The 23,741-nt window shown below is 43.2% G+C and overlaps 3 non-coding genes across 3 annotated transcripts; 1 reads left to right on the top strand and 2 right to left on the bottom strand.

Moving 5' to 3' along the window:
* Positions 1-5,547: 5,547 nt before the first annotated feature.
* Positions 5,548-5,619, bottom strand: TRNAH-GUG. The gene has a single exon. It is a non-coding gene; the product is annotated as a tRNA-His (tRNA).
* Positions 5,620-7,076: 1,457 nt separating this feature from the next.
* Positions 7,077-7,148, bottom strand: TRNAH-GUG. Its single transcript has one exon. It is a non-coding gene; the product is annotated as a tRNA-His (tRNA).
* Positions 7,149-7,825: 677 nt separating this feature from the next.
* On the top strand, positions 7,826-7,897 carry TRNAH-GUG. Its single transcript has one exon. It is a non-coding gene; the product is annotated as a tRNA-His (tRNA).
* The last annotated feature ends 15,844 nt before the right edge of the window (positions 7,898-23,741 follow it).

Below are 23,741 nucleotides of genomic sequence, written 5' to 3'. Positions count from 1 at the left end.
CGAAGAGCCACGAGAGGCCCCACAGGGAAGGGAGCTCAAAGCTGGAGCAGCGTAGGATGTGATGGCAAAACTGAGAATACCCTAGGATTCCCAGGGCCCCAGGTCTCAAAATATTTGTTGAGTTTCTGCTTTGTGCATATTCTTTGGTGTTATAGGACAGTGCTTTTCAAACTGCGATATGCACACGAATCTCCTGGGGAATTTGTTAAATTGAAGTTTCTGATTCTGTAGGTCTAGCTGGGATGGGGTCCCAGTGTAGTTCCAATAGGCTCCCAGGTGATACAGATGCAGCTGGCCCTCCCACCACACTTTGAGTAGCAGGACTGTAGGAGATACTGAAGTATCTGATATTGTGTCTGGTTTCATGAGGTATAATAGAGAAAATAACGTGCACATCGTAAAAATGTGCAGCTTAAAAAATTGACTAACAAAGCTGGACATAGAGATAATAATTCTAGAAGAATTGTCCAGTTGATGCATATTGGAGGGTCTCCTCAATCACCAGGTGTCTGACAACAATAATTGTGGGCTGTAACCAGATCTCTGAGGATCAGTGGCAAGATACTCAATGCCACTGATTTTCACTTGCCTTATATCTGCAAAGGGCATGATGACTGTTGTGTGAGGATTAGGGGAAATGATAGATATGAAATGATGGAAATGATGGAACAGGATTTAAAAACTGTAAAGTGCTTACCATGGTAGATGTCAAATGAAGCCACATATGTTTAAGAAATATGGAGTTAAGCTGCTGACAGCTCAGAGGAATGGAATCAATCAAGTCTACACAAAAGATAGTTAGGCTTCATGGAGGGGGTAGACCTGAGCTGGGTAGGATTTGGACAGATGAAGCAAAGGAGTGAAAGATCATTCCAAGCCAGGAGGTCAGCATGAGTTGAGTGAAGGGATTGAGGTGGGAACCAGCCTACCATAAAGAAGGGGTGGGTTCATAGTGTGGAAGGGTAGGAAGTAAAGTCACATGAAGAGTGGGGAGGATATCATAAGGGTAGAGTTTAAATGATAATTAAAAAGCTGTAGTACCTTATGTGCACCATGAACTTACTCTTGTTTTAAACTATCTGTTAATGCACTTTCCTCCCCCACCAGAGTGTGTGCTCCTGGAATCAGGCATTGTTGAGCACCTCATGGGGCCAGGAAGCTTGCTAGGAACCAAGGATACAGAGGTGAGGCCCTCTCGGCAAGCCTCCTCTACGACCTGGGTGGAGTTTGCCATATCCAAAGTCCTGCAGTTAAGCATGTTAAGCATTGTACCATAGACTCAGGATTCTGAAAGGGAGCCGGGGGTGTTCCCATCACTTAGTGCAGAGCCTGTCATGTGGCAGGAGCTTAACAAATGTTGAAATGAATAAAGATCATTCCTCTTGTTCGTATTTTTATATAGCTATAATTGTGGTATACACAATTTTATGTCCTTATTTTTTCCACTTAACATTGCATATTTTCCCCATTTTTATTATGTAAGCTTTATTTTCTTCCAATTTTTTTTCAAAATATTTCAAACCTACAGAAAAATTCAAAGAAAGTACAGTGGAAATCTGTATAGCCTTCACCTAGATTCACTACTTTTTAACATTTTGCCACATTTGTTCTATCCCTCCACACTTTTTTCCCCTTAACCATTTGATGCAAGTTTCAGGTATCATGATACTTCAGCTCTAAATACTTCAGCAGCCATTCCCTAAGAATAAGGAATTCTTGCATGGGGCCATTAGACCATTACCATAATAGTATTGTCTATTATGCAGTCTACATTAATTTTTTTCCATTTCCCCCCAAATGTCATATATATATAGTTGGGGTTTTTGTTTGTTTGTTTGTTTTTTGTCCTGATTCAGGATTTATCAAGGTTCCTTCCCCTGTTGCACTTGTTTGTTTCTTTAATCTCTTTAAATCTTGAACTGTTCCCCATTTTTTTCTTGCTAGTTTGTTGTTCATGACATTGATCATTCTGAAATGTCCAGGGCAGTTGTCATGTAGAATGTCGTACATTTTGGATTTTTCCATAGTTTCCTCATGATTAGATTCAGGTTAGACAGTTTTTAAAAGACCATTACATGAGGGATGTTGTGGACTTTCTAGTGTGTTACACTGGCGGGCCAGCCAATAGTGCACATTTGTCCTTCATTGGTGATGCTAGGCTTGATCACTTGGTTAAGTCGGAATCCATCAGATCTCTCCATTTCACAATTTCACAAAGTAAGTTGTGGTGTGATAACCTAAGACTATTAGCTCCCAACATGTTTTACCCAGTGGTTTTAGCTTCCATTGATGATCTGTGCTTACATTTGTTATTACACTGGGGATCACAAAATGATGACTCTGTCATTCTGTATTTGTGGGTTTTTAAATTTATTTATTTATTTATTTATTTTTGGCTGTGTTGGGTCTTTGTTGCTGTGCACGGGCTTTATCTAGTTGTGGGGAGCGGGGGCTACTCTTCCTTGTGGTGCACGGGCTTCTCATTGCGGTGGCTTCGTGGTGGCGTCTCTTGTTGTGGAGCATGGGCTCTAGGCACACAGCCTTCAGTAGTTGTGGCACACGGGCTCAGTAGTTGTGGCTCGTGGGCTCTAGAGCACAGGCTCAGTAGTTGTGGCACACGGGCTCAGTAGCTGTGGCTCGTGGGCTCTAGAGCACGGGCTCAGTAGTTGTGGTGCACGGACTTAGTTGCTCCGCGGCATCTGGGATCTTCCCAGACCAGGGCTCGAACCCACGTCCCCCGCATTGGCAGCCAGCGGATTCTTAACCACTGCGCCACCAGGGAAGTCCCTGCATTTGTTATCTGGCATTCATTTCTGTAAAGAAGAGTTTCTCCTCTTCCTCCTCCCTCCCTCTCCCCCCTCCCCATGGTCTCAAAAACTCTTTTTTTGAAAAAAATTCAATGTGATATAATCCATTACCATCATCATTCTGTTTGATGCTCAAAACTGTCCCAAATTGGGCCAGCAGGAGCCCCTTCAAGAGGCTTCTGCATTCTTTTGACTTGGTCTCGCCAATCTTTAAACACTTACTTGCATTCTCACACAAGATGTTCCAGACTCAACTTGTACTTACCCTGCTGCAAAATGTAACCAGTCATTTTTTTAAGGGAGTCTTACTCCTTTTAGTTGGAAATGGTACTTTAAAACTGACTTTGTACTTTAAAAATGGCAATTTAATATCTCATCAAATGAGCATACCTCAGTTTAGCTCATCACTTTATTTGTTGAGCATTTAGGCTATTTCCATTCTCCTCCCTTCTAAATAACTGTAACAGACATCTTTATGTGGATAACTTTTCCAAGTTTAGGATTATTTCCTTTGACAAGATTCCCAAAAGTGGAGTTGTTGGGGCAAAGAGTGTACATTTTTTTCTTACTCTTGATACACGTTATCCATCTGCTCTCATAGAAAGTTTTAAAAGTCAACAACGACTTCTAAATGTTAAGCCCAGTTATTTTGTCTCATTCCTCTTTCTCCTTTGCAGCACCTGAGTCTGCTGACCTCCTCTGTGCTTGCAACTGTCTTCTCCCAAACTTTCCTTAAAATGACACTGTTCTCCTTTCTCTTAAGGCAAATCCTCTCTTCCTCCCTTAACCTCCTAAATTTTCGCATGTTCCAACACTTAGACCTTAGAGCTCACTTTTCTTACTGGGTACTAAGTGGGGTGTCCCTCCCTTCTATTTGCTTGACTTTGAATGCCCAGTCCCATCCTGAGCTCCCATTCCTTCTGGTTTTGTCTTCTAAGTCTGGCCCTTGGCTTTGCTCTCCAGCCTTGCCTTGGGTCCATCTCTGTCCACAACCTTGAGAGGACAAACATATCCCAGTATACTCATATATGCACTCTGTTCTTAGAGATTTTGCATGTAAATGGAGCTTCATTTGGGCCGTGTTTTCTATTTGTCTGATATAAAATAACAAGGCGGGGGGGGGGGGACTTCCCCGGTGGTCCGGTGGTTGAGAGTCCACCTTCCAGTGCAGGGGATGAGGGTTCGAGCCCTGGTCGGGAAGCTGGGATCCCACATGCTGTGGGGCAACTGAGCCCGCGCTCTAGAGCCCGCGTGCCGCGACTGAGACCTGATGCAGCCAAATAAATTAATTTAAAAAATATATTTAAAAAAATTAAAAAATAACATAGGGGACTTCCCTGGTGACGCAGTGGTTAAGAATCCGCCTGCCAATGCAGGGAACACGGGTTCGAGCCCTGGTCCGGGAAGATCCCACATGTCACGGAGCAACTAAGCCTGTGAGCCACAAGTACTGAAGCCCTCACGCCTAGAGCCCGTGCTCCGCAACAAGGGAAGCCACTGCAATGAGAAGCCTGCGCACCACAACGAAGAGTAGCCCCCGCTCGCCGCAACTACAGAAAGCCCACGCGCAGCAACGAAGACCCAACGCAGCCAAAAATAAATAAATAAATGTATAACAAAACAAAACAAAACAAAACATGGTTCCGTGTTGCAGGAATACAACTTCAGATGCAACCATAAAGAAAACCGGGCCACTTCTCTCATTTATGGACTCAAGCAACCTCTTTTCAAATATTTATGGAGAGGCTGTATTCTTGGAACACAAGTATAGTAGGATTCAGTTCTGCCTTCAATGAACTTGAATTTTCTAACTTTAGTGGTTTGTGATTTAAGTTGGATCCTGACAATAAGATAAGAGATGGAAGTGGAGGGTCTCCAAATGAACTATCAAGTCTAGTCCCTCTTCCCAACTCCAAACCCAGGAGGCTTCCCTGACTTTCCAACCTGAAATAAAAATAGGGCTGATTCCCAGCAGAGCCCAGGCCCCCAAAAGTTTTTTACAAGCACAGTAAGGAATTCCTTTCCCTTATCTTATCATCCCAAATAGTGTCCCACCCTCCCTAGCTGCGAGCCAGTGCCTGGGGAGAAAAAGGACTGGATCAGGTGGAGATTCCCCTGGGTATGTATACTCTTTCCTGTAAAGGGAGATTGTCTACCAATGCAAATCTAACACTTCAGGTCCGACTTCTGAGGGTGAGGAGGAAGGGAAGAGGTCACCTGTATTATGCAAGAAGCAAGGGGGGAATATATTTGCCTACATATATACATATATAAATATTTATTTATACAAAGACTGCCACAGAAAAATATATTGGAAACTGGCAATAATTGGTAGATAGGGTGAACAATGAGAGGGAGACACTTTTCACTGGCTTGTGCATATGTATTCTCTATTTGATAATGAATACACCATTTTTTAAAATAAATGTATGAAAAGGAAAAAAATCGCAAGGCCACAGGGGCGCTGTTTTGTTGGTGTAGGAGAATGATTTAGACACTGATTTTCCATTTATTTTCAGGAGGTAAGGGGTTACAACTGTTTGATCTAAAGCTGTATTCAGATAATTAAATGAGAATTACTGAAGGTGGTGATCATAGAGGTGTTTCAGTTTTCAGAGGAGAGAGATGCAGCGTTTCATTTTTAAAAAATGAGTCACGATTTATACAAAGTGTTATGGGCTGGGGAGGAAAAAAAGGAATTAGAAAAGACAAGCCCCTTGCCGTGCCATTGTTCCCACAATGCCGTGACTCGGATTCGAACCGAGGTTGCTGCGGCCACAACGCAGAGTACTAACCACTATACGATCACGGCGAGCTACCGGGGACCTGTCAGCGGCCCTTTCTCATTGTCGTCTTCAACAGTTAAAGGCCTTCCCATTCTGCACGTCACCAAAAGGTCCACCTATGGGGCGGGTTCCGGCCTAAGGCCGGGTCTGAGAATGCGCAGGCGCATTGCTCTCTTGTCAGTTGGTCTGGTTCTCTCCTGTTTTGGCCCATTAGCCACGGGAGGTGGGGATGATGCAGTGGGAAAGGGTGGGTTCCATGTAAAAGTTTAGGGGGTACCACTTGGGCATCCATAGACGGGACTGGCCGGAGCTGAGTGTTCACAAGCTGTGTAACTCTCATTCCTTGGAGGACGCCCATCTCCTCTGTCCCGGAGACCCTTCCAGCGACTCCAAACCTGCCGGGGTGCGCTCCTCAGGGCTTCTCTCTACGGATAATGTAGATGCCCGCAGAACTGGGCAGTCCACTTAGAAGGGACTCAGTGAACACACCCTGCCGTTCTCCCCGCCTCCAGCACCCGCTTCCTTGTTCTCTTATTCCCGCGACGGCCCTGACTCGTCCCTCCGCAGGGCTCCCGCCGGACCCGGTGCCCTCCTCTGTTGCGTCCCTGGGCGCAGCAGGGACTGGGTCTGATTTTTCTTCTTGTACCTCAGTGCTCTCGTCTCCATGGCGCCTAGAACCAGGCCGAGTCCACAGTAGGCAGTGGCTTTTTGCTAAAATGAGAACATACCCCTGGTTCTAACAAGTGAATGCAGAGAGACCACCGGTCTCTTCAGTGTTGTCTGCTCTAGTCACTGCCCCCCTTCAGAGCCGCCAGAGGGATCTTGCTAAACACGAATAGAATCCTCTCACTCCTCCGCCTCTCATCCCCACCCCCGAGACTGCGGGAAATTTGTCCAGCTCATCCTGTGGCCTTCCCTCAGTGTCGTTTCCCATTCCCTAGTTACTTGCTTTCATTCACTCAACAAGTCCTTGAGAGGCGCCTGCTACCTGTCAGACCAGGGCCTGTGGGCGTGGTGGGGAAGAGAGAAGACTTACAAAGAGGAATTATGATTGTTTCTTTTGGAGCCCTTAGCACACGAGATAATCCTGGTTGCTTGACAATCCTGGCTGTTTGACAAATTCCCTTTCTGCCTTTAAGAGCTACTTCAAAGGTCACCTCCTCTGCGAAGCGTTCTCTTCCTATTATTGGGAGCCCGTTTTCAGTGTTGCTATGGACATTGGTACATATGTCAATTATAACATTTCTTGGCCTTGTGAGTGTTCTGTGCTTTGTCTGGGCTGGGCAGGATAACGTGCGTAGGCCAGGGTAAGCGGAAGCCTATATGCTTCCTAAGTCCAATTTAGCTAGACCTGGCGTAAACATTGTTTCCAACTGTCACAAGGGGATTGGGATCCATTTTCAAGGAAGTTATTACAAACAGAAGATAAAAATGGAGGAGAGCGTTAAAAAGCCGACCCCTTGCCGTGCCACTGCTCTCGCAATGCCGTGACTCGGATTCGAACCGAGGTTGCTGCGGCCACAACGCAGAGTACTAACCACTATACGATCACGGCGCGCTATTGGGGACCGGTGCGCTTTTTTTTCTCGCCTAAGCTCTTCTCTGTTTACGGCCCCGCCCCTTTGCCATGTCACTGCTGGTTCCCGCCCATCTCTAACCTCGCCGCTCCCTGAAGGGACGCAGGCGCACTGCTCGCTTGCTTTCTAGATATCCGTAAGCACTCACCGGGCCGCCAGATCCCACTGCTTCATTACCGAGGCGTGTGTTTTCTGCGAGTTCCCTTTACTCCGCATCTCGAAGGAAGTTGTGCGGCTGGGTCCGAACTGATTTTCCTTCTTGTGGAATTTAAGAGGCGGCCCCATTCCTAGCAAGAGACCATTCAGATAGCGTGAGCGCCAGGGCACGGTGGGTGTGATAGGGGCCCAGCGCCGCCATTCGGGCGACCCCCGGGCCTCACATTCGTACAGGCTGCGTGAGAGTCCCGGACGTAGGCCTGGCCTCCTAGGAGTCCTTTAGTTTGCAGAGGACTTTCATGTCCTCTCTTTCACGGGTCGTGCGGACGACCAGCAGAGACTTCGGCCAGGCGTCCACGGCGCCCCTACTCCACTTCGGGCTGGGCGCCAGGGCCAGAGGAGCCTGGTCGACAGTGAGCAGCTTGGGAAGGCGAGAGCGGCAGCCACCTATACGAGGACGACACTCAATGATCCGCTTCTCGTGGCGTCCCAGTAGCTCGCCGTGATCGTATAGTGGTTAGTACTCTGCGTTGTGGCCGCAGCAACCTCGGTTCGAATCCGAGTCACGGCATTGTGGGAACAATGGCACGGCAGGGCCGCCTTTTTAGATTCCGGAAGCCACATTCTTCGGCGGTTAGGCCCCAGCTGCTGCTTGACGTTAGGTCAGGGCCGAAATTATAACGCGGCAAAGGGTGAACGCAGGGTCTTCAGTGAATCAGCCAATCGTCATCTTCCTTCCCGTATGATTGTTTAATTTGGGGGAGGTTATTCCGTGTTGTACTCATTATCTTTCCTCATTTGGCCCCTGTCAATGGTGAAGTCATCTACTGGGTTTTCTAAAAAGCTCTCACACTCGCTAAAACGTCAATACTTTGGAGTGCAGGGATTATAGGAATACTGTGCAAACATTTATTAAGCGTTAGAAGAGTGCAGAGTAGACAATACAGTGTGACGAGTGAAAACTGACTGCTCTGGAGGTGCTGGTTCCCGTAGCCACTATGACGGTGCGAAAGAGGACTTTGTGGCCTCCATCTCCACAGCCTCCTGGGTGAGATTATTCTCGTTGAGGATTTTTCCTAATCTGCCTCAGGTTTAGAGCAAATTTTATTTGTTACTTTGTTTTATGAGCACTTAAAAAATCTAGACTCAACAAATTTAGGTCTGTCATTTAGGCATTAGGCAAAAATGGAAATATGTTTTGGATTTGGCTCTCAGGTGGCTGGCAGCGGCTGTATCACTGTCAAGGAGGGAATGAGATAGGACTCAGTGAGCAATGAGCCTCTCCAGCTTCTCCCAGGGAACCTGGGGGTGGCACAGCAAGTCAGGAAGCATTCCTGGGAGAGATGGACATTGCAGTGGGGTTGTGCTCCGTTTACTGACAGTCTGTCAACAAAGGCTTACTGAACAGCCTGTAAAGCAAGAAACTGTGGAGGGCTATAATTTTCCAGGTCTCCCCACTCCCACTTCCATAAGTTTGATGACTTTAAAGCCACCCGACAGGACAGCTCAGACCATGAGAGAATAGAATGAAGGAAGGTGAGCCTGAGAAATTGCCAGACTTTGGACACTGATTTAAGTGTTATATGTATAGAAAATCAACATCACCAGCAAAAAAAGAACCAGCCAACAGAAATGTGACAACTTCTGTTCCTCTGACCGCTTACCAAATAACTGTACTGAAGTTTTTTAAAATCTGTAGCCTAGAATAAGATGTCAGGGTGGGAAGCAAGGAAAGGATCCAGCTTTTTCTCTGATGGCCCTCCCTCCAACCCCCATTCCTCTCCTGCTGGTGCTTCAGTGCTGGGCAATGAGCTGCTCTCAGAATCTGGGGAGAAATTCTGGGGCAATCACTTCCTAAGAGTATTTTGAGTAAAAACAGTCAACCAAGAAAATAAAAACTACAAACATACATCAATGGAGGTAACCCACTCTAGCCATCCACATCCATCCAAGGCAACTGAAGTGTATTTGAGGGCAGGAATGCACTAAAGAAATCTGAACAGAAAGTTCCCAGTTGCAGGAAGAGTAACAGAAGGGGAAGGTGCTCTCCTAACTTCTGCTTGGCAGGTATGCAATTATCCATGGAGATGGGTGCATCCAGCTATCAAAATGTCATAATATCCTCTTCTCAGGTCGCTCACTCGATTCCCCTTGCTCTGATTTCAGGCCCCCAAACAGACTTTTGGTAATGATTTGCCAGCCCACGTAGACATTCCTGCAGGGAAAGTATTGCTCTGAACAAATTTCTGATTAGTTGACGTTTGTTCTTCTTACTGTTGGCATTTGGTTTAGACTCTTAAGAGTCTGGCTGGTATGATTCATTTCCCTTGAGTCTGCTTATCTCTGGGTGTACTGACAAAATGGAGTTTCCAGGCTGACAAAGCTGAGAGCTAGAGACTCTGGCCTGGGATGAGAGACTGCTGCTCTGGGACACCCTCTGAGCAGTCAGTCAGCTCCCTCCCCTTGACCTCTTGATTTAAACCACGTTTTGCAGTTTCTGATTCAGGGAATGTGTCCTTTCCCCTAACCCTTCCAGCTGGAGGTCGGAGCTTTTCTCTAGGGTCTCAGCACCAGGCAAGAGGCAGGCAAACCTTCAAGGGACAAACCTTGAAGGAGAGAAATGTACTTCATAAGCTTCAGAGCGTTTACTTAAATGATCAACCCCGTGGCTTGCTGGTCAGACTTGGTACATCTGGGAGCTGCTACTGCTGTAGCTGCCAGTCACCACAAGGGTGCAGTACAGACTGGACCAGCATCCTTTGGTGTCACCCGGAAGCTAGTTCAGATTCAGAATCTTGGTCCCCAACCCAGAACTACTGCATCAGAACCTTCATTTTAACAAGATTCTCTCCAGATTATTCATTTGCACCTTAAAGTTTGAGATGCTGGTCTGCTCTAGAAAACTATCTGGCTCTGATGCAGCCCTTCATTATTTACCTTGTGAGTACTTGGGGTTACTAGAAAGGACCTGCCTGAGTCTGCTGGGCCTCATCGTCTACTGGGCTTCATTGATGAGGGTGACATTGAGGTTTTGAGAAGAAGATGGAGTTCTGGGAGGGAGACACCGAGGGCCCATGTTTGGGAGCATCTAGGAAGGAGGCAGCAGCCCTGGACTTCCACTAGGAGGTACTGCACCCCAGGAAGTGGATGTAGAATGCTGAGGCTGGATAAAACTTAGTCTAGAAGGTACCACCTTGGATTTAGTCCCTATAACACTGAGCCCATTCCTCAGGGAGTCTCTGGATATTTAGGACTCAAGTTCCAGTCATTCATTCATTCAGTAAACTAGCATATTTTAGCTCTTAAAGTGCTGTACCTCATGGGGAGCTGCAAAGCTGTATATGATCCTTTTTGCCCAAAATAGTTTATTTTCCAGCTGAAAGAAAATGCTAGTCCACAGGCAACAGCCAGAAAACAACACAAGGAATGCTGTAGAAGAGACATCTCTTGCTGCAATGGAAGGAGACTCTCCAAGGAAGAGCTAACATAAACTTCCAGAATTGTAAAATAATTGAAGTTTATTTTCAGCAATTCCAGCACCCTCATTCTGATCCCCTTCTACCTCTTTGTGTTGTCCTTATCTCATTCATTCTCGTTCATTTGATCAACAGTATTTACTAACAGCCTACTATGTGCTAGGCACTGTTCTATGTTCTGGGGTTATAGTAATGAATAAGACAGATTGGTTGTTCTCATAGACCGATAGTCTAGTGCAGTAATCAGAAAGGAATGTTAAATAAAAAATAAACAAAAGAACGTGTGCCAATGGAAAATAACGTGATATAGTGTCATCCTGTTCCCTGCCTGTTATCTACCCATGTACCCCATCAGCTCCTTTGTCTGTACAAAGTAAGATGACTGATAATAGTAAGTGTTACCTTTTAATAGGGATGGAAGTTTTACACTAAAAAGATAAACTCTCACCCAGAGTGGCCCACATGTGTCATAAAGAGCCTTCAGATATGAGGCAGTCTTGTTTGGACAGCGTGAGGAAGACTCCGTGGTGACCTGCGTGGACCTGCAATATAATCCAATACAAGCAGGTGGATGCTGAGGGCCAATGAGCAGGACCAGATGACCCCATAGGTAAGTCAAGAACTTGCCAAGGGCACAAGGAAAACAAAACATCCACCCAAGAAATAAGTAAATTTTTTGAATGAATAAAAAGCAGTGAAGTGATCAATTTCAGGAGAAAAAAAAAAAAACCCAGAACTTGTTGGGAAAAAATAAACTATAAAATAATTATTTAAAAAAATTTCAGTTACATATGAGGCAACATAATTTTTTCAGTGCTTAAGACCTTGGGAAGTTTAATCCAGCCCCATTGACACACTAAATCAGTCCCCTGGATCAGAGATGCAACCCCTAGGGAAAGAAAGGGAGGAGGGGACCCTGAATTAAGACGTATTTCTGTCACTAGGTCGAACGTACTTGGATAGATAATAAATTTGGTAAGCAAAGAAGTAAAATTGCATATTTTTTGCGTTCTTGAGTTTGTCAACTGAGATGTGCACCTCATATACGTGCCAAGTGACTAGCATAGAGGTGCTCAATATACATTAGTTGGTCTCTTCTTCCCAGGTACTTCTCTCTACACCCACAAAAGAAAAAGCCATGGGAAGATCCTACAGGACTATTCCTGTCATGAGGCCTAAAACTCATTCTTGAGTCAAGAAGATTGCAGGAGCCACCTCTCAGAAGCAAAGGTCAAAATCAGTGGTTTCCAAACATTCTAGAGCTGACAAAACAGGGATGAATTTTTCATCATGGAATGAGAAAAAATAAGGTTGATGTGGTAGGCTTTTCAAAAGGCTAAATGTGTTTAATTCAAAGAACTATTCTCTAGGCTAAGGTTATGGTCTTCCTACTTTTGAGGTGTTATAGTGACTTTTGAAAAAGATAATAATTTTTTTAAAGTCTTTAAATTTGAAAAAATTAAAAACTGGCAATCCTATTTTGGTCTCCAAAATTACTTTTGAAATTTTACTGGTCAGTGAAATCTAAAAGTACAAAGCTCACTACAGAGCCTGGAGAGCAAAGCATCAGACTGAGAAGAGATGGTCCTCAGTTTGTAGTGGTTCTGCAGAGAAATGCTCAGAGGGAGAAGGGTCCCTGTTCTGTCAGGCAATGGTCCAGGCTAACTCCTATCCACCCACCTAACAAATAGTAGTCCCTAGTATGATCTGTGCTAGGCCTTGGAGATACAAATTCGAATAAAACATTCTTAGAGATCATGTCAGTGCAGGGTTAATCAGATGAGTGAAGAAGTAATTACAGCTATATACATACAAAGTATATTGGAACTTAAATCATTCATTCCTCCAGGATATGACATTTGAGCTGGGTTCCAAGGCATGCAGAGTAGTTTTCCTGGCAGAGAAGGGGAAAGGGTATTCTAGGCAGAGAGAAAGGCAGAAACAAAGGCCAGGAAGTGTGAACAAACAGCATAGGGAAAGATAAAGCTGTGACATAAGATATGGAGGGGAGAGTGGATGGAGATGTACTCTGTACATCTGAACAATGTAAGTTGTGAATTAAGTTTTATCTGAGGACCTTACTGAGGACTATAGCCCAGGAAACAGCCTTTCAGATAGCTCTGAGGAACTGCTCCAAAGAGGTAAGGGAGGAGCCAGGATATATATAAACTTTTTTGCTGGGAAAACGTAGTCAAGCATCAAAAGATTACTGCTAATTACAACAAACAGGTATCTCAAGTTAGCGACTTTAGTGCTTTTCTGTGTCTGGGAAAATACAAGCATCTGAATCCATTTGAAAATTTTTCTTAGATATGCATCTTAACTATCTAAAGGCCAGTGTACCCAAAGCATAGAATGTTTCCTGTTTTTCTTCATCCTGAATTCCCCTAAGGGCACACTGGCAGTGGGCAACTGCAGTAGCTGATGGCCTGATCCTTGTAGAACTGGAACGGCAGGAAACATTTTTTTTTCTTAATAGAGAGCAAGGGTGGAGCCAAATTGATGAATCTCTTGCCCCTATTGAGACAGGCCTTTGCCCTGGAGGCTGGTGGATCTTGACATTTTGTGGTAACTTATTGCTTTGGGGATCCCTTGAAAGTTATATGCTTGTTCTCCAAAATAGTGCAGCTATGATAGAGTGTCAGGAATTCACAGAGGCTTTTTTTTTTTAATTGAAGCACAGTTGATTTACAATGTTGTGGCAGTCTCTGCTGTCCAGCAGAGTGACTCAGTTACACACATAGAGACATGCTTTTTTAAAATATTCTTTTCCATTATGGTTTATCCCAGGAGATTGGATATAGTTCTATGCACAGAGGCTCTCTTATAAGCATTGTGGGACCATTTAAATCTCCAGTTCTAAGCAGAAAAGGGACATAATCGCATCTTCCTTTTAGAAAGGTGAGGTGTAAATGGGTAATTATTGACAAAAGTCTTAATTCAAAGGAGAGATAGAAGAGGATCTCAGCCCCCTGGTCTGGTGGTTGACGTTGGGGCTTGGGGACTAATCTAGGGGGAGAGGCTCTTCCCTCACATCACACCCAAACGTGTTTCCTCTTGAGCTCAGAGGGGATGGACATGTTGGATGAAGGGAATGAATGTGAAGCTTGAGAGAAGCTCTAATATCAAGGGTGGAATATTTTCTAGAATTACAGTAGTCAAATAGTATGAAAATAGATGTATCCGTGTTACCCTTATGTATATGTACTATATTGTTAGTATTGAGATGTGGATATGCAAATTCAAATGTAACTTTAAGTTAAGAGGGAGAAACACATGCACAGGTTGCAACAAACTGACTTGACCCTTACTTTTCCCAACTTCCTCATAAATTTCAGAGTCAAAATACTTCTGTGTCATGACTGCTCTTTGGTTCAGTAGCCTCAGACTGAGTCTAGATGAATTCCTTTCTTACCATATCATCAAAGCTACTAAGAACTCCTTTTCCACTTAATTCTCTTTATATCAAATGCTCTGAGAGAACTTGTTGTGGTTTTAAAATATGTTCACAAATTCTTTGATACTCCTCTCATCCAGAGGTAGAGCTTTATTTCCCTCCCTGGACTGAGGGCTGGACTTAGTGACTCCTTCAAACAAATAGAATGAAGTAGAAGTGTTGGTGTTTCATTTTCTAGATGAGGTCATAAAGTGCATGTCGCTTCCTTTTTGCTGTCTCTCAGATCACTAGCTCTGAAGGAAGCCAGCCGCCATGTCAAGAGGACACTCAAGCAATCCCATGGAGAGACCCACGAGGTGAGGAACTGAGGTCTTCTGCCACAACAGCCATTAAAGAAATGAGATTTTTGGCCAATAGCCATGTGAGTGAGCCACCTTGAAAGCAGATCCTCCAGCCTCAGCCAGACCTTCAGATGACTGCAGCCCTGGCTGACATCTTGACTGCAATTTCATGAGAAACCCTGAACCAAAACCACTCATCTAAGTCATTTCCAAATTCCTGAGTTAAGTAACTGTGAGATACCCAATGTTTGTCATTTTAAGCTGCTAAATTTTCAGGTAATTGTTACACTGTGATAGATAATTAATACAGATTTTGTTACCAGAGGTGGGGCGCTGCCATAACAAAAACCCAGAATGTGAAAGTGGCTTTAGAACTCGGCAGACACTGGAAAAACTTTGAGGAGAGTGTTAGTCTAAGTCCAAATAGCCTTGAAGAGACTAGCTTCCTCAGTTTCCCCATCTGTAAAATGAAGGAGTTGGGCTGGATGAATACCTAAATATTTTATAATTCTCAATCTTTATCTAATCAAGGTTCTATAAATAATATTACCCTAAACAAAGTAGTTATAGGAGACAGCTAATAACTGACCCAAGGCATAATTCCCCAAGGCGTAGCTCCACAACAGAGACAAGAGGCCCTGCACCTGACTTTTGTGCTGTCTGTAAACCTAGTTTCAGCCTGGTTTAATCTCAGGAAACTGAAGCTGGCTCTACCTTTAACAGGTTGCTTCAACAGCTCACAACCACATGCCCCAAAAGGAGTAGGGGTTTCTGATTCTTTAACAAAGGCTGGTCCTTTGTTAAAGATGAAGGTTCTTTATATTCGTTCTTCACCTCAATGATTTAACTAAAAGGTCCAGAATAAAATTGTTTTTCTTCTTACCACTGAATTTTACAAATCTCTGTCCTTGTATATATTGCTAGTGTCATCCTGTCACTGGATGGGACACCTTCAGGGGCCCAAGAGTGGGCTCTTGTCCAACACTCAGAAATGAATTGTCCGAGGAGACACACGTACTGACAAAGCAAGAGATTTTATTGAAAAGGGGCGCTCAAGTGGAGAGCAGCAGGATAAGGGAACCCAGGAGAACTGCTCTGCCTTGTGACTTGCAGTCTCAGGTTTTATGGTGGCGGGGTTAGCTTTCCACGTCATTTCTGGCCAATCATCTTGCTTGTGCCTTCATTTGGTCCGGCTCAGGGCCCTTCCTGGTGGTGCGCGCATCTCTCAGTCACAATGGTTTTCATCGTGAGGGTTTCTGGGAGGTTGGCAAGACATATTATGGACTCGTGTCTCCTCCCCTTCTTGGCCCCTCGTGGGTTTTCCCTGGGTTGATTTTGGACCCTTCACTGGTTGTGTGTTCTTTTCAAGCATCCTGAGGTGGGAGACTTAAGCAAATCTTTTATTGTTGTGCCTGGCCAGGGTGGGCAGTTTCCTTAACAATACTATCATTAATTTGCTTGGGTCTCAGAAGGCCTTAGTACAGATTTCATGACTCTTGAAAAGAAAATTGTTGGAATGCTTTATTTATATATAAACCATATTCATAAGTTATTCAGATATATATGAATGGCTATTTTGGCAGGGCAAACCCCAGCAATTTTTAATGGGCCCTAAAGAAACAATTGTTGGGTCTGTGCTGAGCGATTTAGGGGCCTGCTTTCCTGGAAACCAGCAAGGCAATGAAGGCTCAGCCACTAGACAACAGAGTATCTTTTTTTTTTTTTTTTTTAACATCACATTTTTTTAAAATTCAAACAAAGTCACAAAAATTATAATCATCCTCATCAGTTCACTCAGTCCCATGTAATTAATTCATTTTTCATCTTGATCTCTTGTTAGCACTTTTATGAATTCATCAGTTTTCCATTAGAGTTCTGAAAATGCTTATTCATTCAGTTCAGCAGTATAGTCAGTTACCAGAAACCTGTACTTGTCAGAGTCTTTTCCACGAATTCCTTGAAGATGAAACCCTTTTATAGGAACATTTTTGCAAAAGCATCAGAGTACACCCAGAACTGTCTGTAAATGACAAAAGACTTAAAAATGACCATGGTTAAAGATTCGATGAAAGTTCATAATAATGCAATTGACAAGGAAATTTAGTTATTTCTGAGATATACATTTTAAAGTAATAACTAAAATTATGACTTATAACATTATACCAGAACATATAAGATTTTTAGGAATTTCATGCAATGTCTGAAACATTTATATTAACATATTTCCATACAAATAACACAAAGAAAGTTTAGTATTAGTTGTTTTTTTATTTTTGAATTTTATTTTATTTTTTAATACAGCAGGTTCTTATTAGTCATCAATTTTATACACATCAGTGTATAAATCGCCCAATTCATCACCATCAACACCACCCCGCCCCCCGCCGCTTTCCCCACTTGGTGTCCATACGTTTGTTCTCTACATCTGTGTTTCAATTTCTGCCCTGCAAACCGGTTCATCTGTACCATTTTTCTAGGTTCCACATATATGCGTTAATATACGATATTTGTTTTTCTCTTTCTGACGTCCTTCACTCTGTATGACTGTCTCTAGATCCATCCACGTCTCCACAAATGACCCAATTTCGTTCCTTTTTATGGTTGAGTAATATTCCATTGTATGTATGTACCACATCTTCTTTATCCATTCGTCTGTCGATGCGCATTTAGGTTGCTTCCGTGACCTGGTTATTGTAAATAGTGCTGCAATGAACATTGGGGTGCATGTGTCTCTTTGAATTATAGTTTTCTCTGGGTATATGCCCAGTAGTGGGATTGCTGGATCATATGGTAATTCTGTTTTTAGTTTTTTAAGCGACCTCCATACTGTTCTCATTAGAGGCTGGGAATTTACATTCCCACCAACAGTGCAAGAGGGTTCCTTTTTTTCCACACCCTCTCCAGCATTTGTTATTTGTAGATTTTCTGATGATGCCCATTCTAACAGGTGTGAGGTGATACCTCATTGTAGTTTTGATTTGCATTTCTCTAATAATTAGTGATGTTGAGCAGCTTTTCATGTGCTTCTTGGCCATCTGTATGTCTTCTTTGGAGAAATGCCTATATAGGTCTTCTGCCCATTTTTGGATTGGGTTATTTGTTTCTTTAATATTGAGCTGCATGAGCTGTTTATATATTTTGGAGATTAATCCTTTGTCCATTGATTCGTTTGCAAATATTTTCTCCCATTCTGAGGGTTGTCTTTTCATCTTGTTTATGGTTTCCTTTGCTGTGCAAAAGCTTTGAAGTTGCATTAGGCCCCATTTGTTTATTTTTGTTTTTATTTCCATTACTCTAGGAGGTGGATCAAAAAAGATCTTGCTGTAATATATGTCAAAGAGTGTTCTTCCTATGTTTTCCTCTAAGAGTTTTCTAGTGTCTGGTCTTACATTTAGGTCTCAAATCCATTTTGAGTTTATTTTTGTATATGGTGTTAGGGAGTGTTCTAATTTCATTCTTTTACATGTAGCTGTCCAGTTTTCCCAGTACCACTTATTGAAGAGACTGTCTTTTCTCTATTGTATATCCTTGCCCCCTTTGTCATAGATTAGTTGACCATAGGTGTGGGTTTATCTCTGGGCTTTCTATCTTTTTTTTTTTTTTTTTTGCGGTATGTGGGCCTCTCACTATTGTGGCCTCTCCCGTTGCGGAGCACAGGCTCCAGACGCGCAGGCTCAACGGCCATGGCTCACGGTCCCAGCCGCTCCGTGACATGTGGGATCTTCCCAGACTGGGGCACAAACCCGTGTCCCCTGCATTGGCAGGCAGACTGTCAACCACTGGGCCACCAGGGAAGCCCATGGGCTTTCTATCTTGTTACATTGATCTATGTTTCTGTTTTTGTGCCAGTATCATATTGTCTTGATTACTGTAGCTTTGTAGTATAGTCTGAAGTCAGGGAGTCTGATTCCTCCAACTCCGTTTTGTTCCCTCAAGACTGCTTTGGCTATTCGGGGTCCTTTGTGTCTCCATACAAATTTTAAGATTTTTTGGTTCTAGTTCTGTAGAAAATGCCATTTGTAATTTTATAGGGATTGCATTGAATCTGTAGATTGCTTTGGGTAGTATAGTCATTTTCACGATATTGATTCTTCCAATCCAAGAACATGGTATATCTCTCCATCTGTTGGTATCATCTTTAATTTCTTTCATCAGTGTCTTATAGTTTTCTGCATACAGGTCTTTTGTCTCCCTAGGTAGGTTTATTCCTAGGTTTTTTGTTTGTTTTTTTTATGGTACATGGGCGTCTCACTGTTGTGGCCTCACCCATTGTGGAGCACAGGCTCCGGACATGCAGGCTCAGCGGTCATGGCTCACGGCCCCAGCCGCTCCGTGGCATGTGGGATCTTCCCAGACCGGGGCACAAACCCCTGTCCCCTGCATCAGCAGGCGGACTCTCAACAACTGCGCCACCAGGGAAGCCCTATTCCTAGGTATTTTATTCTTTTTGTTGCAATGGTAAATGGGAGTGTTTCCTTAATTTCTCTTTCAGATTTTTCATCATTAGTGTATAGGAATGCAAGAGATTTCTGTGCATTAATTTTGTATCCTGCACCTTTACCAAATTCATTGATTAGCTCTAGTAGTTTTCTGGTGGCATCCTTAGGATTCTCTATGTATAGTATCATGTCATCTGCAAACAGTGACAGCTTTACTTCTTCTTTTCCAATTTGTATTCCTTTTATATCTTTTTCTTCTCTGATTGCCGTGGCTAGGACTTCCAAAACTATGTCGAATAATAGTGGTGAGAGTGGACATCCTTGTCTTGTTCCTGATCTTAGAGGAAATGCTTTCAGTTTTTCACCATTGAGAATGATGTTTGCTGTGGGGTTGTCTTATATGGCCTTTATTATGTTGAGGTAGTTTCCCTCTATGCCCACTTTCTGGAGAGTTTTTATCATAAAAGGGTGTTGAATTTTGTCAAAAGCTTTTTATGCATCTATTGAGATGATCATATGGTTTTTCTTCTTCAATTTGTTACTATGGTGTATCACATTGATTGATTTGCGTATATTGAAGAATCCTTGCATCCCTGGGATAAATTCCACTTGATCATGGTGTATGATCCTTTTAATGTGTCGTTGGATTCTGTTTGCCAGTATTTTGTTGAGGATTTTTGCATCGATATTCATCAGTGATATTGGTCTGTAATTTTCTTTTTCTGTAGTATCTTTGTCTGGTTGTGGTATCAGGGTGATGGTGGCCTCATAGAATGAGTTTCGGTGTGTTCCTTCCTCCGCAATTTTTTGGAAGAGTTTGAGAAGGATGGGTGTTAGCTCTTCTCTAAATGTTTGATTGAATTCACCTGTGAAGCCATCTGGTCCTGGACTTTTGTTTGTAGGAAGAATTTTTTTTTTTGCGGTTCGCGGGCCTCTCACTGCTGTGGCCTCTCCCGTTGCAGAGCACAGGCTCTGGATGCGCAGGTTCAGCAGCCATGGCTCACGGGCCCAGCCGCTCCGCGGCATGTGGGATCTTCCCGGACCGGGGCACGAACCTGTGTCCCCTGCATTGGCAGGCGGACTCTCAACCGCTGCGCCACCAGGGAAGCCCTGTAGGAAGATTTTTAATCACAGTTTCCATTTCATTACTTGTGATTGGTCTGCTCGTATTTTGTATTTCTTCCTGGTTCAGTCTTGGAAGATTATACCTTTCTAAGAATTTGTCCATTTCTTCCAGGTTGTCCATTTTGTTGGCATAGAGTTGCTTGTAGTAGTCTCTTAGGATGCTTTGTATTTCTGTGGTGTCTGTTGTAACTTCTCCTGTTTCATTTCTAATTTTATTGATTTGAGTCCTCTCCCTCTTTTTCTTGATGAGTCTGGCTAATGGTTTATCAATTTTGTTTATCTTCTCGAAGAACCAGCTTTTAGTTTTATTGATCTTGGCTATTGTTTTCTTTGTTTCTATTTCATTTATTTTTGCTCTGATATTTATGATTTCTTTCCTTCTGCTAACTTTGGGTTTCCTTTGTTCTTCTTTCTCTGGTTCCTTTAGGTGTAGGGTTAGATTGTTTATTTGAGATTTTTCTTGTTTCTTGAGGTAGGCTTGTATACCTATACCCTTCCCTCTTAGAACTGCTTTTGCTGCATCCCATAGGTTTTGGATCGTCATGTTTTCATTGTCATTTGTCTCTAGGTATTTTTTGATTTCCTCTTTGATTTCTTCAGTGATCTCTTGGTTATTTAGTAACGTATTGTTTAGCCTCCATGTGTTTGTGTTTTTTACGTTTTTTTCCCTGTAATTCATTTCTAGTCTCATAGCGTTGTGGTCAGAAAAGATACTTGATATGATTTCAATTTTCTTAAATTTACTGAGGCTTGATTTGTTACCCAAGATGTGATCTATCCTGGAGAATGTTCCATGTGCTCTTGAGAAGAAAGTGTAATCTGCTGTTTTTGGATTGAGTGTCCTATAAATATCAATTAAATCTATCTGGTCTATTGTGTCATTTAAAGCTTCTGTTTCCTTATTTATTTTCATTTTGGATGATCTGTCCATTGGTGTAAGTGAGGTGTTAAAGTCCCCCACTATTTTTGTGTTGCTGTCAATTTCCTCTTTTAGAGCTGTTAGCAGTTGCCTTATGTATTGGGGTGCTCCTCTGTTGGGTGCATATATGTTTATAATTGTTATATCTTCTTCTTGGATTGATCCCTTGATCATTATGCAGTGTCCTTCCTTGTCTCTTGTAACTTTCTTTATTTTGAAGTCTATTTTATCTGATATGAGTATTGCTACTCCAGCTTTCTTTTGATTTCCATTTGCATGGAATATCTTTTTCCATCCGCTCACTTTCAGTTTGTATGTGTCCCTAGGTCTGAAGTGGGTCTCTTGTAGGCAACATATATATGGGTCTTGTTTTTGTATCCATTCAGCAAGCCTGTGTCTTTTGGCTGGAGCATTTAATCCTTTCACGTTTAAGGTAATTATCGATATGTATGTTCCTATAACTATTTTCTTAATTGTTTTGGGTTTGTTTTTGTAGGTTCTTTTCTTCTCTTGTGTTTCCCATTTAGAGAAGTTCCTTTAGCATTTGTTGTAGAGCTGGTTTGGTGGTACTGAATTCTCTTAGCTTTTGCTTCTCTGTAAAGCTTTTGATTTCTCCATTGAATCTGAATGAGATCCTTGCTGGGTAGATTAATCTTGGTTGTAGGTTCTTCCCTTTCATCACTTTAAGTATATCATGCCACTCCTTTCTGGCTTGTAGAGTTTCTGTTGAGAAATCAGCTGTTAACCTTATGGGAGTTCCCTTGTATTGGTCATTTTTCCCTTGCTGCTTTCAATATTTTTCTGTGTCTTTGATTTTTGCCAATTTGATTACTATGTGTCTCGGCGTGTTTCTCCTTGGGTTTATCCTGTATGGGACTCTCTGCGCTTCCTGGACTTGGGTGGCTATTTCCTTTCCCATGTTAGGGAAGTTTTCAACTATAATCTATCTCTTCAAATATTTTCTCTGGTCCTTTCTCTCTCTCTTCTCCTCTGGGACCCCTATAATGTGAATGTTGTTGTGTTTAATGCTGTCCCAGAGGTCTCTTAGGCTGTCTTCATTTCTTTTCATTCTTTTTTCTTTATTCTGTTCCGCAGCAGTGAATTCCACCATTCTGTCTTCCAGGTCACTTATCCATTCTTCTGCCTCAGTTATTCTGCTATTGATTCCTTCTAGTTTAGTTTTCATTTCAGTTATTGTATTGTTCATCTCTGTTTGTTTGTTCTTTAATTCTTCTAAGTTTTTGTTAAACATTTCTTGCATCTTCTTGATCTTTGCCTCCATTCTTTTTCCAAGGTCCTGGATCATCTTCACCATCATTATTCTGAATTCTTTTTCTGGAAGGTTGCCTATCTCCACTTCATTTAGTTGTTTTTCTGGGGTTTTATCTTGTTCCTTCATCTGGTACATAGCCCTCTGCCTTTTCATCCAGTCTATCTTTCTGTGAATGTGGTTTTTGTTCCACAGGCTGCAGGACTGTAGTTCTTCTTGCTTCTGCTGTCTACCCTCTGGTGGATGAGGCTATCTACGAGGCTTGTGTAAGTTTCCTGATGGGAGGGACTGGTGGTGTGTAGAGCTGACTGTTGCTCTGGTGGGCAGAGCTCAGTAAAACTTTAATCCACTTGACTGTGGATGGGTGGGGCTGGGTTCCTTCCCTGTTGGTTTTTTGGCCTGAGGCAACCCAACACTGGAGCCTACCTGGGCTCTTTGGTGGGGCTAATGACAGACTCTGGGAGGGCTCATGCCAAGGAGTACTTCCCAGAACTTCTGCTGCCAGTGTCCTTGTCCCCATGGTGAGCCACAGCCATACCCCGCCTCTGCAGGAGACCCTCCAATACTAGCAGGTAGGTCTGGTTCAGTCTCCCATGGGGCCACTGCTCCTTCCCCTGGGTTCCAATGCGCACACTACTTTGTGTGTGTCCTCCAAGAGTGGAGTCTCTGTTTCCCCCAGTCCTGTCAAAGTCCTGCAGTCAAATCGCATTAACCTTCGAAGTCTGATTCTCTAGGAATTCCTCCTCCAGTTGCTGGACCCCCAGGTTGGGAAGCCTGATGTGGGGCTCAGAACCTTCACTCCAGTGGGTGGACTTCTGCGGTATAAGTGTTCTCCAGTTTGTGAGTCACCCACTCAGCAGTTATGGGATTTGATTTTACTGTGATTGCACCCCTCCTACTGTCTTATTGTGGCTTCTCCTTTGTCTTTGGAAGTGGGGTATCTTTTTTGGTGAGTTCCATTGTCTTCCTGTCGATGATTGTCCAGCAGCTAGCTGTGATTCTGGTGTTCTCACCAGAAGGAGTGAGAGCACATCCTTCTACTCCGCCATCTTGGTTCCTCCTGACAACAGAGTATCTTGAAATTCTACAGAACAGCTGGTGACTGACCCTAAGACATTTCCAAGGTTGCAAAGGCCCAACATTTTAATGACGCAGAAGGTTGGGATTGGAAAATATGTAGAAAATAAGTCTGATAACACTTCCTAACAATTTCATAGAAAAATCCTTATGTTTCCAGTGGTCTCTTTCTAGGTGCCCTCCTAAGCAGTTGGTTGTGTATCAGTGTGGAAAGGGCAGTAGTCTTTGTGATTAATGTCCAGCACTATGGCTACCCCAAGACATGGCAGTGATACAGGTACAGTTGTCAGTCAACAGAGTTCTCCCACCTCCTGTCTCTGGCCAACTTACATACTCCTCCCCTCCCTCTTCAGCCTATTCTAATAGAGTAC

Source organism: Phocoena sinus, chromosome 2, assembly GCF_008692025.1.
Source record: "Phocoena sinus isolate mPhoSin1 chromosome 2, mPhoSin1.pri, whole genome shotgun sequence".
Taxonomy (NCBI): domain Eukaryota; kingdom Metazoa; phylum Chordata; class Mammalia; order Artiodactyla; family Phocoenidae; genus Phocoena; species Phocoena sinus.
The sequence above is the reverse complement of the archived record's forward strand: the minus strand, read 5'-3'. Positions and strand labels throughout refer to the sequence as shown.